General features: G+C 39.7%; 1 long non-coding RNA gene across 1 annotated transcript; it reads left to right on the top strand.

Moving 5' to 3' along the window:
* The first annotated feature begins 6,630 nt into the window (after positions 1 to 6,630).
* Positions 6,631 to 9,979, top strand: LOC117770316. Its single transcript, XR_004615374.1, has 5 exons — positions 6,631 to 6,911; positions 7,267 to 7,321; positions 7,448 to 7,524; positions 8,025 to 8,067; positions 9,841 to 9,979. It is a non-coding gene; the product is annotated as an uncharacterized LOC117770316 (long non-coding RNA).
* Positions 9,980 to 13,048: the final 3,069 nt, after the last annotated feature.

Below are 13,048 nucleotides of genomic sequence, written 5' to 3'. Positions count from 1 at the left end.
CAAGAAGGTTCCTGATTTCAGTTTGGTTTAACGATGAATAATAAACTTTATTTATACAGAACTTTTCAAAACAAAGTTACAACGTTAAAAAAAAGATCAAATATGACAGGACAGAGGCAAATTGAATCAGCCCATAATACAAGATTCAAATCAAATAGGACCCTCAAGAATAATTTATGATTTATGGTAAAATGAAACAGAAAAAACATTAAAAGTAGATTCATTTTAATTAATAATCACTGAGTTTGTCTCTTAAAACCAGTTTATTACAAATATGCATCAAACATGTGCATCTGTAATATTTATCAATTTAGTTGCACACCATTGTTCAACAATAATCAAAACTTAAACCTGTTTAGTGTAATATCTAGAATTGGGTACAACCGTAGACTTGTATATACATGATTATGATTATTATGGTAATTATTATTATTATGGTTATTGCTATAATGTAAAGTCTCTGGGTCTACGGGTGTACCAAACATTGACATGTCTTTCAAAAATTACACTCAGCAGTGACTTAAATCACTACAATTTACTAAAATTACACTACAAACAAATAAGTAGATAATTCGTATTAATCTCATGAGTTTTTACTTGACCAAACAAACATTACAGATTCTGACAGATATTGAGTTCACTCACGCTTTCATTTTTCTTTTCTAAAAATAAATATTTAGGGTCTTTATTGTTATTTATTCACCATGTAAAGAATAACATTGGCACAGCAACACATTGTTTAGGTTCAGCAACATACTGTAAAAGTATAGTTTTTGCATGTGGTGTAATTTATGATAAACATTTGCAAACTTGATACATTTTCAGCCATTAAACAGTGTCTAATAAAACTGAAATGATCAAGATCATGACCGAAAAAGTGAGAACAAACAGTGTAGTAGTAAAACACAAGTTGATTTTGTGTTCACGTGTACAACGAGATATTGATAATGATAAGTCTCATAGTTCCAACTGCCTCCGTGAGACCAGCCAGGCTCCTCCAGCCCCTCAGGCATCGCTGCGTTCATGTGTTAAACAGATCGGATGTGATGAAGAGCAACACAAGTACAATACAGTTAGTTTAGCCCTGATGGTTCCCAACCTGAGGGTCAGGCGACTCCAGAGGATCACAAGATCACTGCGGGGGTCACAGTGATGAATAATGGGACAGAAGAAAAAAAACAAATCTTTATTCATGTCTGGTCCATCTGATCTTCTTTTGTCTCTTGTGGATTATTGGATTGAATGGGTGCGGCGCGTGGTGCAGCGGTTGGAAGAGTCGCGTCACAGCAAGAGAGTTCCTGATTCGATTCCCTGGTTCTTTCCCACACAGTCGACAGACCTGCAGCCCCGTGTGATTGAGAGAGTGATCGAGAGTTTGTTTCTGTCCCTGTGATGAGCCGACGGCCTGACCTGAGTAAAAACTATGGAATTTATATATTTATAGAATTATAAAGTAGCATAAAGTAACGTGTCGGGAACTTTACCTTTTAAATACAGTCCTTACATGACTAAATATATTTACATATTTTTCCATCTGTGCTGAAAAGAATGCCGGATCAAAATCACACCAAAAACATCACACATACATGTCATCAGTCCAGCGGACACAGGTCGTATGACTCGGTCAGATAAATAAAACCTTTTGAGGGAGGAAGTGCAGGAACCTCGACACTTTGATGTGACGTCACAGAGTAATAATCACATCGGAAGTTTTTTTTTTTTTTCTTGAATCAACAAGTTCACTTCATTCATTTTGAGTCCAAACACCTCAGTGCGTTTATTAAAAGTTTACGTAGCTGGGCTGTAAACACAAGACCAAAGGAATGTGGGATTTGACCATAAATGGACACAGATACGAAGACAAGCTTCCCACGAACCAGAGGAATTCAATGATTGAAAGCTCAAGAACAGCCACTCAATGGACCTTGTTTGAATGTATCCTGCAGATTTTCATTATCCTCTGTCCTTTTTCCTCTAGCGCCACCATGAGGTTGACATTAGTGGGCTTGATTGAGATGTAAATCTCGAGTCATCCAAACCAGTGAGAAACTTTTCACTTTCCTCCACCTGTACGACTCACATCTGGACAAACTGGAGACAATTATTTACCTGTGTATCACACATTTCCACAGCACATCATAGTTACTCTGCGCACACACACACACACACACGCACGCACGCACGCACGCACGCACACACACACACGCACACACACGTTGTTGTAATTTTCACCAGTTTCTATTGGTTTATTTGTTGGTTTATGTGTCAGCATGATTAAGCAAAATCTACTAAACCGATTCCCACGCATGTGAGACTGCTGCTGTTGTCGACTCTGCAGTTCTTAGATCATAGACTGTAAATAAAGATGGGTGACACATCTCCAATTCCACCCAACTATCCAGAAATAAAGCTAAAATGTATTTATCAAAACTTCCCAGATGCCAGTGGAGGTCGCGTCCATATCGATTATGAGTCTGTCTCAGCTGTCAATCATGATGTTTCACCCCCCATCTGCTAACACGGAGGACCTGAGGCATTTGGGATACTAATACTCATAATCAAGTTGTATTTATTTTAACTGAATGAGTTTTTAGTAAGTATATGAGTCATGTAAGCATATGAGTCATGTAAGAATCACCACATATTAGCCAACACTCTCTCTCTTCAGGGAAGTGGTCACCAGCGGTGTTCAAATGAAGAAGCAGTAATGGAAGAAGTATTGAGTTAAAGTATTATTTCAATACTGTACTCCACTACAAGTAAAAGTCCTGCGTTCATAACCTTACTCAAGTAAAAGTATGAAAAATGTACTGTACTGCACTCTACTGTACTTTACTTTACTGCACTGTAGTTTACTGCACTGTACTGTTCTGTGCGGCACTTTACTGTACTTTACTTTAATTTACTGTACTTTACTTTAATTTACTGTACTTTACTGTACTTTACTTTACTTTGCTGCACTGTTCTGTGCTGAAAAGTAAAATCACTCTAACGCAGTAAAAGGTTTTCCTATTCTATCTTATATTTTTGTTTAAATATCACAGCTACATAAATGTGTATGATGCATTGCTGCCGTAGATGTTTGAGGTTGAGCTCTGAACTTTATACCCTGTTGTTGTATCTTAATCTAAAGCAACGCATCACATTTTATAAGTCTCCAGCCTTTGTGATGAGGCATTTTTCAGCCAATGCAAGAGAAGTTTTAAAAAGTCGATTGGGAATTTTCTCGACACATAAAAAACCCAGTTAATTCTTCAGTTTATCACAAACACTCAACTTCAACACATCTGGAGACACGTGGTTCACACTCTCATCTGAAATGTAACTGAAGCTGTGAGACAAATGTAGTACTGTATCAATATCTCCATCTGAGAGTACAAGTACCTATAATGTATACCTAAGTATAGTATTTGTGTACATTTACTTAGTTACTGTCCACCATTGATAAAAGAAGTGTATGAGTGGTTGATTTAAGAGACGTTTTCCTGAAAGAATAATAGCCAGTTTATCTGCAGACGCTCTGTTAGATCAAGAAAAACACTGTTGAGTCTTTTAAAGTAGGCCAACAGCCTTTGTCCATAGATAATCACAACAGCATGACCCTCCAACTCATCACCAGCGTTTCACACACACACACTGACTTACAGTAGGATCCAGCCTGAGCCGAGCAACAGACACAGATCAGCAAACACTTTTTACAGCCTTGGATTTATTTTAGGCACCAGCCAGACACACAGAAACCATTTCTCCAGAGATAGCAGAGCAGCTGGCTCTCGCTGAACTCAAATTGTTTTTTCTTCTTCCTTTAAGTCTGTTCAGCTCTGTCGGGCCACATACCTCCCCGACAGGAATGTGACTGTGCTGCAGCTGAGGAGCCGTCAGACCTGTGGCTACAAGCACACAGTCGATTGCATCACATCCGAGTGAGTTATCTGTGTGAAACTGAGGGTGTGTGTGCGTGTGTGAGAGGGTGGTTCTTTTCTTTTCTTTTCTTCTCCTACTTCCATTTGACATGTAAAGTCAAATCAGGAAGTGTGATGCAGTGACAGTACAGAACGCAGCAGGCGCACGATGGCACTATGTCTGCCTCTCGGCCTGCTAACATGAGAGCCTTCCGGGGGAAGACCCCACTCCTCCTGCTGCTGCTGGTATTGATCACTCTGACTGGGACAGGTAAGACCTTTTCTTTCTTTTACCTTCTGGATTAAGACACAACAACTCGCCACCTTCTCACCTCCTCGCTGCTGTCGTCAGGTTTCCTGACTTTGATGCTTTGAGGTTAACGTCTCGACTGAAAACACGTTTAGTTTGGAAGTTTCTTCTGATCTTGTAATGACACCAGAAGCTGAAAGATCGAGCAACAAGGCCCGGTCAACCCACTCGCTCAACTGCTTTTTGTTCCTGTTCAGCTTTAACTTGCTTCAATCCACTTGTTGTCAAACCTCTTAAGAAGCTAAAACCTTCCTGTACTTCACTTTAAACCCAATACTCTAAAAACTGATGACGTTTATTCCTCTTCTTCCTCGTTTAAGATCTACTATCTTTTTCTTAAGCAAGAGAACCCTGACAAAACCCTGTTGCTCAACATGTTGAATATCTCCACCTCCTCTTTTCAATGCAGCGTGTGACTACTGCAACGGTTCAGATTTTTGTTGCAACCGTTTGAAATCATGAAGACGGAAGTTTGAAGTTCCTGTGAGATCTGAGAGTTACTGTCCTCCGCTGTAGTTTTTTTCTTTTTTTTTTTTTTTAATCAGACAGATGAAACCTCTTTGAAAATAATAGAATAGTTATTGTGTGTTTCACCTTTAAAACAAACCAAGTGACGGGATATAAAGTGATGAGAGACTTTGCATTGCAGCGTTGTGTCAAGACGAAGATGAGGATCCAGCAGAGGAGTTCGAAACATTGGACCCAGATGAGTCGGACCCGGGTGCTGACGACCCAGAGGCCTCAGGTGAGACATGAATCATAAGATATATCAAAGAATTCAGAATATGTATATGTGGCCGACAGCCTGTAGACATGTAGGTGTCTGTTCATGTGGGGAGGGAACAGGGCAGAATATAAAGGATTGTTACTGTAAATACATTAAAAAAGACAGTTGTCACAATAAAGTATACAAACAATTTCATTTCTTTTCTGTCTTTCCAAGAAAAAAGGACAGGAAATTCAAAATCTTTCTTTCTTTCTTTCTTTCTCTATTTAATTTTTTATATTTATTTTAACCAGGAAGGTCACATTTGAAATACAACATCTCCTTGAACAGTGGAAAAAAACCCCAAACAGATCACACATAGAAACATAGAGGAACAAAGCAGCAAAGATGAATTATGGAAAACAAAACATTAACAGCAATGACATTGTTCTACGAAAACTGATTGTAAAAGAGGATCGTGAAGATCCGTTTTCGACATCTTCCATCTTTGTGGCGACAGTTTGAGGAAGACGTGCTCTTGTTTCCACGTGGCAGCGCCGTCGTTTCCACACTGAGATCCATAAAGAGAACTGCCTGACTTGCTCCGAGCCACGGGGCTGTGGCCGGACGTTTACAAACACAGTATTCATGAGTCCCAGTCGGGGATTCGTCATTCAGATTTTTCATGGTTTTTTTTATATCCTGTCAACTGTTCATTTATCTTTTCCAAATCCCCCCCCCCCCCAGAAGGAAAGAAGTCAAAATCCTTTCCTGTTTAAGGAAAAGAGAAATACTGAAATACTGACTCTGTTATGGTGCTGGGAAATAAAACCTAATAACCTGGATACTAGCTGAAATATGTCTTGAGAACTAATGATGAAAAAATATCATTACGAGTTATTATCAAACACTTGGTCAGAGCCTGAGGTCTGTTGACTTATTCTGCCGTCAGATATTTCCCAGATTTACATCCATAAACTGTGAATCGTGCTGATCTGCTTCTCCGTGTCCGTAGTGTCGCCCCCAACTACTACTGACGCAACATTTCCAGACCTAGACCCAGACCCCCAAGAAGGCACAGGTAAGATCCGTAGTAAGATTTTTGTTTTCACCCCTGTCCATTTGTTTGTTTGTGAGTAAGATGACACTAAAACAACAGATTTTCAGGAAACTGTGGATGTGGAATGGGGCGCGGAAGAACCTATTCAATGTTGGTGCGGATCCAGATCATGCGTTTGGAGCCAGGGACATTTTGTCACTTTCTTTAACATTGAGAGATTAAAAAATATATATATAAATTCATGGCTGATGATGAAACGTCTTTCATTATGACCTGTGATCTGTTGTTTATCTATGAGTGTGTGCAATTTGGTGCAGCTTGACTGAATTCGAGGGGACTGTTTGGCGTTGCAGGAGATATGTGCTCTACTGAGTGTCATTCTTTTCTACAAGGGTCCATCTCTAAGTGTATATTTAACGGGCCAATATATGCTTCTTACAATACAGATACATAAAAACACAAGATAACCTTTAAAAAAAAACTAATAAGATCTCTCCGAAAAGTACATTAGTCTGAAAACGCTCGATAAAATAGTCTCAATCTTTCACATGTTGTTTATTCCAGGTACAGAGGTAAATGAAAGCTCAGGAGCTGTAAAATAAAATGCAGGACAGTAGTTATTATTGTTATTATTATTATCGTTACTGTTGTTATTGTTGCTATTATTATTTATGAAAATAGACCATTTACCATTGGATCCTCGCTGGGGTTGAGGATGACTGTCTGATCACCAGTGTGTTGCCTCTGCAGAAGTCACAACAGAAGGTTCAGGGAGTGGAGACAATGAAAATTCCACCCCAGCACCAGAGGACGACGGCAGTCTGGGTGTCATCATCATCTCCGTCCTCGTGGTGCTGGTGGTCCTGATCATCGGCGTGATCGTTTGTGGGATTTTCCTCAGCCGCAAGTGGAACAGAAAAAAGAGAAATCAAGGTGTGTGTGTGTGTGTGTGTGTGTGTGGGGGGGGCGCTTTAAAGGGTCAGTGCACTCAAATCAGAAAAATATGGGTGCAAACTTCACAATACTATCATTTGACATTTGACATACTATCAAATGTCAGATTTTTCTGTTAATGCCTTAAAATGATCCAATTACCATGTAACTCACAACCTGTTTAGCAATATATCAATATAGTTGGGTGGAAAACAATTTTATATATATTTTGTTTAAGTAATATTAAAAAAGAAACCTCAGCTATTGAATATCTGTTATCGATACAATAGTTATAATACAATAAATTAGCTTTAGGGTATTTTGACAGTGGCTGAAGCATGTTCTCTGCTCACAGAGCTCAGGAAGGAAGATCCATATCTGGATGGACCCAGCACAGAGAAGGTGCCGATGTAAGTATATTGATCATTTTACATACGGGCCCATTTACAGTTGCAGCTGGAGTCAGAAAAAAAAGTAAGCATGTTAGTTGACCTAGGTTCATTGACTCATTAGATCTTTTGTTAAATGCATTTTAGGCCCATGTTTGAAGAAGACGTCCCCTCGGTGCTGGAACTAGAAATGGAAGAGATGGACCAATGGATGAAAAAAGACGGTAGGTTTCTGTAAACAAACGAAATAATCCTTTAAACACATATCAGAATGAAATGAAATAGGGAGATGCCATTTTATTAGGCTGAGACTCGTGCAGTGGATTACACCAGCAACTTTATCTAGTTAATAATGTCATGTTAATGTTTTATTTTGACCCCTTTTAAACAGTTGTATTGCATTGGGAGGTGTTCCTAATATTTTGAGTAACCAATAGAAATACCTGTAACTATAAATTCCAGTTCATTTCAGTTAGGTGTACCTAATAAATTGGCAAATTAGAGTAAGCTCTTTTCAGCCATAACGTGAGTTGGTAGAGTTTATCCAGCAGAGGTCACTGTTCCTGTATACAAGGTCAATATACAGCACAGGGCCGAGTGTCAGTTTATCACAGTTTTATAAATTCTGTGTCTCTCCTGTGAAAATGACTTTGCAACCTTTCTCGGACTTGATCGATCCCATTGGTGATTTGTAGGTTTACTTGCTGGTTTTTACTTGTTTTAGGTGAAACTGCAGAGGACTCTAATCAAGCAGGATTCTAATTATGGTGAGAATAATTTACACTTCTTATGAAAACATCCCTTTTAGCCAGAAAGTTTTATTTTTTAACATTAGAAGTCTGTTTGCATGTTATTCTATTTGATTCATAGTTTGATAAAAAAAACATAAACCGAGTCATGTTTATTAGATTTACTTGATAAATAACTTTTTTATGAATAAACAATCCTGCAGGTGTGAACACAGCCCGCTTCGATAAAAAATACGTTTTTTATGGTGTTGACATTGTGGTATTGCAGCGAACCTATTGCACGCAGCTCGTTACACAACAGTGCTAACACAACACAGACCAACAGTGGACTTTGGTAATAAGAAGACAGTTTCCCCTCTCTCTGTTTGTTGTGATGCACCAGCTGGTTTCACTAGAGCTGTGACTGATGAACTGTGACCCTGTCGTCATTACACACGGTATTGTTTGAAAGCACGTACACATTAACATCTGTTAGTGATTACACCAGGCACGCATGGAAGTGTGTCGCAACGAACTTAACCCTGGGATAGTCTGGAAGGGCTGGGAAGGAGAGGTCAAGGTCCATGAACTGTTGACCAACGTCGTGCACACACACACAGACTCTGGGTTTTATTTCCAAAGCTGTGCAGGGGTTAGACGGTACCTTCATTGAGCAGGGAGGTTACACAAGACATGTCAGAACAGAAGTAAATGGGATGTTACTGCAGCTGTGGTTGCAACATGTGATGCTGCTGCTGCTGCTGCTGCTGCTGCTGCTGCTGCGGCGGCGGCAGCAAGTGTGCCCTGGGTGTGAAATAACACAGCAGCTTAATCACAATATCAAATTATAGAAAGAAAGACAGAATACAATGTTTTCGAAGCTGCGTAAAAAGTGTGTTTTTAAGTCACTTTGCAATGAAGTTAAACCACAACTGAACTACTCTGGTTGTGTTATGGTCTTTAGGAAAATGAACCAAATAGTCAAAAAGCGTAAAAACTAAAATACCACTCTAACAAAAGCAGCAATTTGCAGGTTTGGGACACTAGAGAATCACCGTGTAGCTCAATTACTTAGATGCTATACCACGTTAACATCTGGAGTGGTGTTTGTGATAGAATTTTGCTTCTACGTCTGAAAATGTTAAAAAGGAAATGCTGTAACATACGGGAGAGGTGCCACAAGATCGGGTTGAACATTCATAGGTATGGATCCCAATGTTAGTTTTGAAAGTGAAGAGGTTGAACATGTACAATAACTGTTTATACATACGAGTCCTTTGTAATATGAAAAAGAGCCAAAAACATGTTCACAGCTAGCTGTCAGTCAGGTACATAGACTGTGTTTAAAGATGGAGGACATGACTGCTCCCCAAAAGTGAAGCCCATAGGTTTTGATTGTCCCCTGGTGGCTGGTTTAAGTATATGTCCTAAACCCTGCCTCTTGTATGTAAGTGGACGGGACATGAGCCAAACTAAAAAGTCAAACATTTAAATTGTCCTCAAAGATGGGTTCTGTCATTTCAAGTATCACCCTGATGTTTGTGTTCATTTTGGTTGTAAGTTTGGTTTTAATGAGTTATTTAAAGCTATAAACGAAGTGAAACGTCATTGGCTGAGCATGAACTCACTGACGAGGCTCCATCTCCTGCTCACTTCTGCACAGACTCTTGCTCCGAACATTGTCTTTACACACATTGTCATCTTTACATACAGTCGACGATCAGCTTCAGTAAGATAAACTTGAACTTCTGCCATTAAAGAGAGTTGCCCTCGTTCTCTGTCCCAAACGTTGTCTCCTCTGTTTCCCTCCAGGTCAAAGAGACGCTCTCCCACCACACGAGGACACACAGTCTTCAGAGCAGCGTCGGCAACGTGGACGTTTTGACCTTTCTACAATAATCCCGCAACCTTTTCTCACTACAGGAGTTGATTTTTACTGCCTGGAAACAACATCATGAGACTTTGGGGACACTCACAATCATGACTTTTGTTTTTAAAGTAAAACCTTCAGCGAGAGAGATTAATCACATCGTCTGCGGTGGAGAGCAACGTGCAACAGTTGGACTTTCCTGTGTCAAACACTGGCTCTTTTTAAATGTCAATGATCGGTGTTTTGCCATCGTGTATTTCTTCTGCTGTGCTTTGCCTGTTTTTATTGTTTACTGTACTACAGCAGGGAAATGTACAGTATTTTCTGTCACGTCGAATCAGTTCCAAAAAACTGTCCCCTGCTGATTCACACTGTTAAAGACTAAGCGGCCGCCTTCAAGCGCATGAGGCCGACACTCCCCTCCGCCCCACACACAGACAGGACTCCTCTTACTGGCTGCTGACGGCTTATCTGCGGCTCACAGCCTCTTTATTGTGTTACACTGCGTGACTCCCTCCAGCTGCAGGTTTTTTTAAGGGGAAATATCCTGTTGATGATTGTAGGCATGCATGACAGAGAGGGCCACTCCTTCTTCATGCCTGTGCAGAGCTGGTTCCGAGAATGAGTTTTTAGTCAGAAGCTGATTGAGATATCAGGGTGTGAAATCAGACACCTTCTGTGTGAGATTCTTTTTTTGATAAAAGGCTGAAATAGCTTTCTAAAAGCTGCTACTGATAAGATTTTGATCTCATCATAGAATTGGACTGAAAAAAATGTAGTGTCTCTACAGATGCTCTTGGATTTTTTTGTCACCAGATTTAGTCGATACACTGATCTAACTGTGAGCACAAGTGTCTGTGAGTATTTTCCAGACCCTTGCCTTGTAAATATGGGAATACAGAAAACCAGGAGATATTATTTTAACGGAGCGCCTTCTGTAAATATTTCATATGAGGTTGTAGTGTTTTTTTTTATTTTGCTGATGAACCTTTGAATAAAATTTCAAAGTGAAAATGTGTTAAAGTCTGTCACTCCACCACTTTTCTGAAATATCTCAACAGATATCTGACTGGTTGCTGTGTAGTTTTGTTCAGGCCTTCATGACACTTTGATGATGTATGCGAATGACTGATTTCACAAAGCTGAACAAAGACCACACATTAGTTTCAACTAAAAATGTGTTTATTTTAATGAAATGAAAAGGTAATTTCAATCGAGACATCAAATTACAACTAAAACCACACTCAATGGAAGCCGTGGGGGAGAGGGAGACTAGGGCTGCGGTCGAAAAAGTCTAAAATAATTTCCTTTTCTTAACCACTGTTCCTTGACCTTGATGACAAAAGTCACAAGGTCAAGAAAACGTGGGAGAGAGGACCCTTAAGGAGTTAGGAAAGGAGAAAATCGGACTAATGCCACTATGAATATCGTGCAGCCAGACCATGAAGTGAATCTACCTGATGACCAAGCTCCTCCTATCAGGCTCCTGCAGGGAGAGGTCGTCTCAGGGGGTCGTCACACTGGAAAAGTCAAACTCGCTAACGTGATATAAAATTTGATTCATATAGGATGAATCCTTGGTGATCTTTTTTTCCATCCAGGTTTTGTTTAATGTGTGCGAAGGCAGCAATCTGGGACAGACACCAGCCAAACTGGTTTAAATGTAAAGACATCAGTGACACAAACAACTTTGGCAAACACTTAGTAACAGGAAATGCAGTGACTGATGGAATCTGAGCCTATAACATGAGACACGTGTGTTAAATCCATCACAGGCCTGTTGGCCACTGTAAACGGAAATGATGTGATGTTATCCCTCGCTGGACACATTCATATTTCCAGTGACCGCTCTGTGAATCCACCAGGCTTTATTGACTGAGTCGCTCTCTTCCCAGCAGGCATTGCTGTCACACTCTATCAGCTCCGTTTCACAGGCGCACCAGCAGCCCTGTTTGTTTGCCTTCCGAGCATCGTACGTCTGTCGCAATCATCACACTCAGTCGTTCTTGGGCAATCTTTGAGTGGGAAACACGTAATAATACACCAGGGAATCTGTGTGTGTGAGAGAGAGTGTGTGTGCTGGTTGCATTATGAGAGACTTCACAATAGTTGTGAGTTGGATTCTCTCACGAGTTGTGATGAACAATTTGAAGCGTGTGAAACTTTTCCCTGCCTCTTATGAAAGGTTGACTCTTGCACCAGTTGTTCAACATTTGATACCAGAGCCACTGGAGTTCATGTTCTCTGTATTTCTGAGGAGGTTCATTTAATAACAATATATTCTTATTATTTTTAAAGAGACGCTCTAAATCATTTTTACGCTGCTTCAGCTCAGGAATGTGAGTTTCACTGCAAAGCTTAAAATATGTGACGGAACAGAATTTGGATTGAATAATGATGAATTTTGAATCTCCCAAGTGAACTGAACATGAGAAAACAAGTTCAATAATCTTGAGATATTAAATGAATAAGATACTGTATAAGATAAAATATTTGTTTCCATTTTACCATATAAATACCATTATATTTTAAACTTGGTGCTTTGATTAGTTTCCTGTCAAGAGATACAACAAACAACAATTGTCTGTATAACATATTTTAATTCCCAACCTGAGTGGATGATACAAAACAGCTTTAAGCAAACAGAAGGTTTAAAACCCCCAGAAGCAAGGGAGGGACTCGGATGAAATACAGGTCACTCTTTTATTCAGGCCCCTTAAAAATGTTTGCTGAGCTTCTGACAACTCAGGTTCGACACTGAGGCTGAAACCTGTGTGAAGGGGTCTTAAATAGACACAACTACCAAAAACATTGGTCATAAAACTGTCTTTAAATGAATAAAACATACAAAGAAATAAAAAAAAGATGAAAAAAAATAGTTGAATCATTAAAAAATGTCCAAATTAATTAAGTGATGTTCAAGTCACATTAAAACTATCTGTGAGTTTTGGGAAATATTAACATGTGGTCTCTCTGGCTCCAGCCCTGACATCAAGACATACAACACTCAGATATATCCAGTATGTTTTTACTCTGCAGTTTCACAGGGAAAACGACTGGAACAGCCGGTCGAGAAATCACACTTACAGAAAATTTCCAGACGAGAGTTCAAATTTTTGAGCGGCGTCACTTTCAGCCGCAATTTCCATA

Source organism: Hippoglossus hippoglossus, chromosome 1, assembly GCF_009819705.1.
Source record: "Hippoglossus hippoglossus isolate fHipHip1 chromosome 1, fHipHip1.pri, whole genome shotgun sequence".
Taxonomy (NCBI): Eukaryota; Metazoa; Chordata; class Actinopteri; order Pleuronectiformes; family Pleuronectidae; genus Hippoglossus; species Hippoglossus hippoglossus.
The sequence above is the reverse complement of the archived record's forward strand: the minus strand, read 5'-3'. Positions and strand labels throughout refer to the sequence as shown.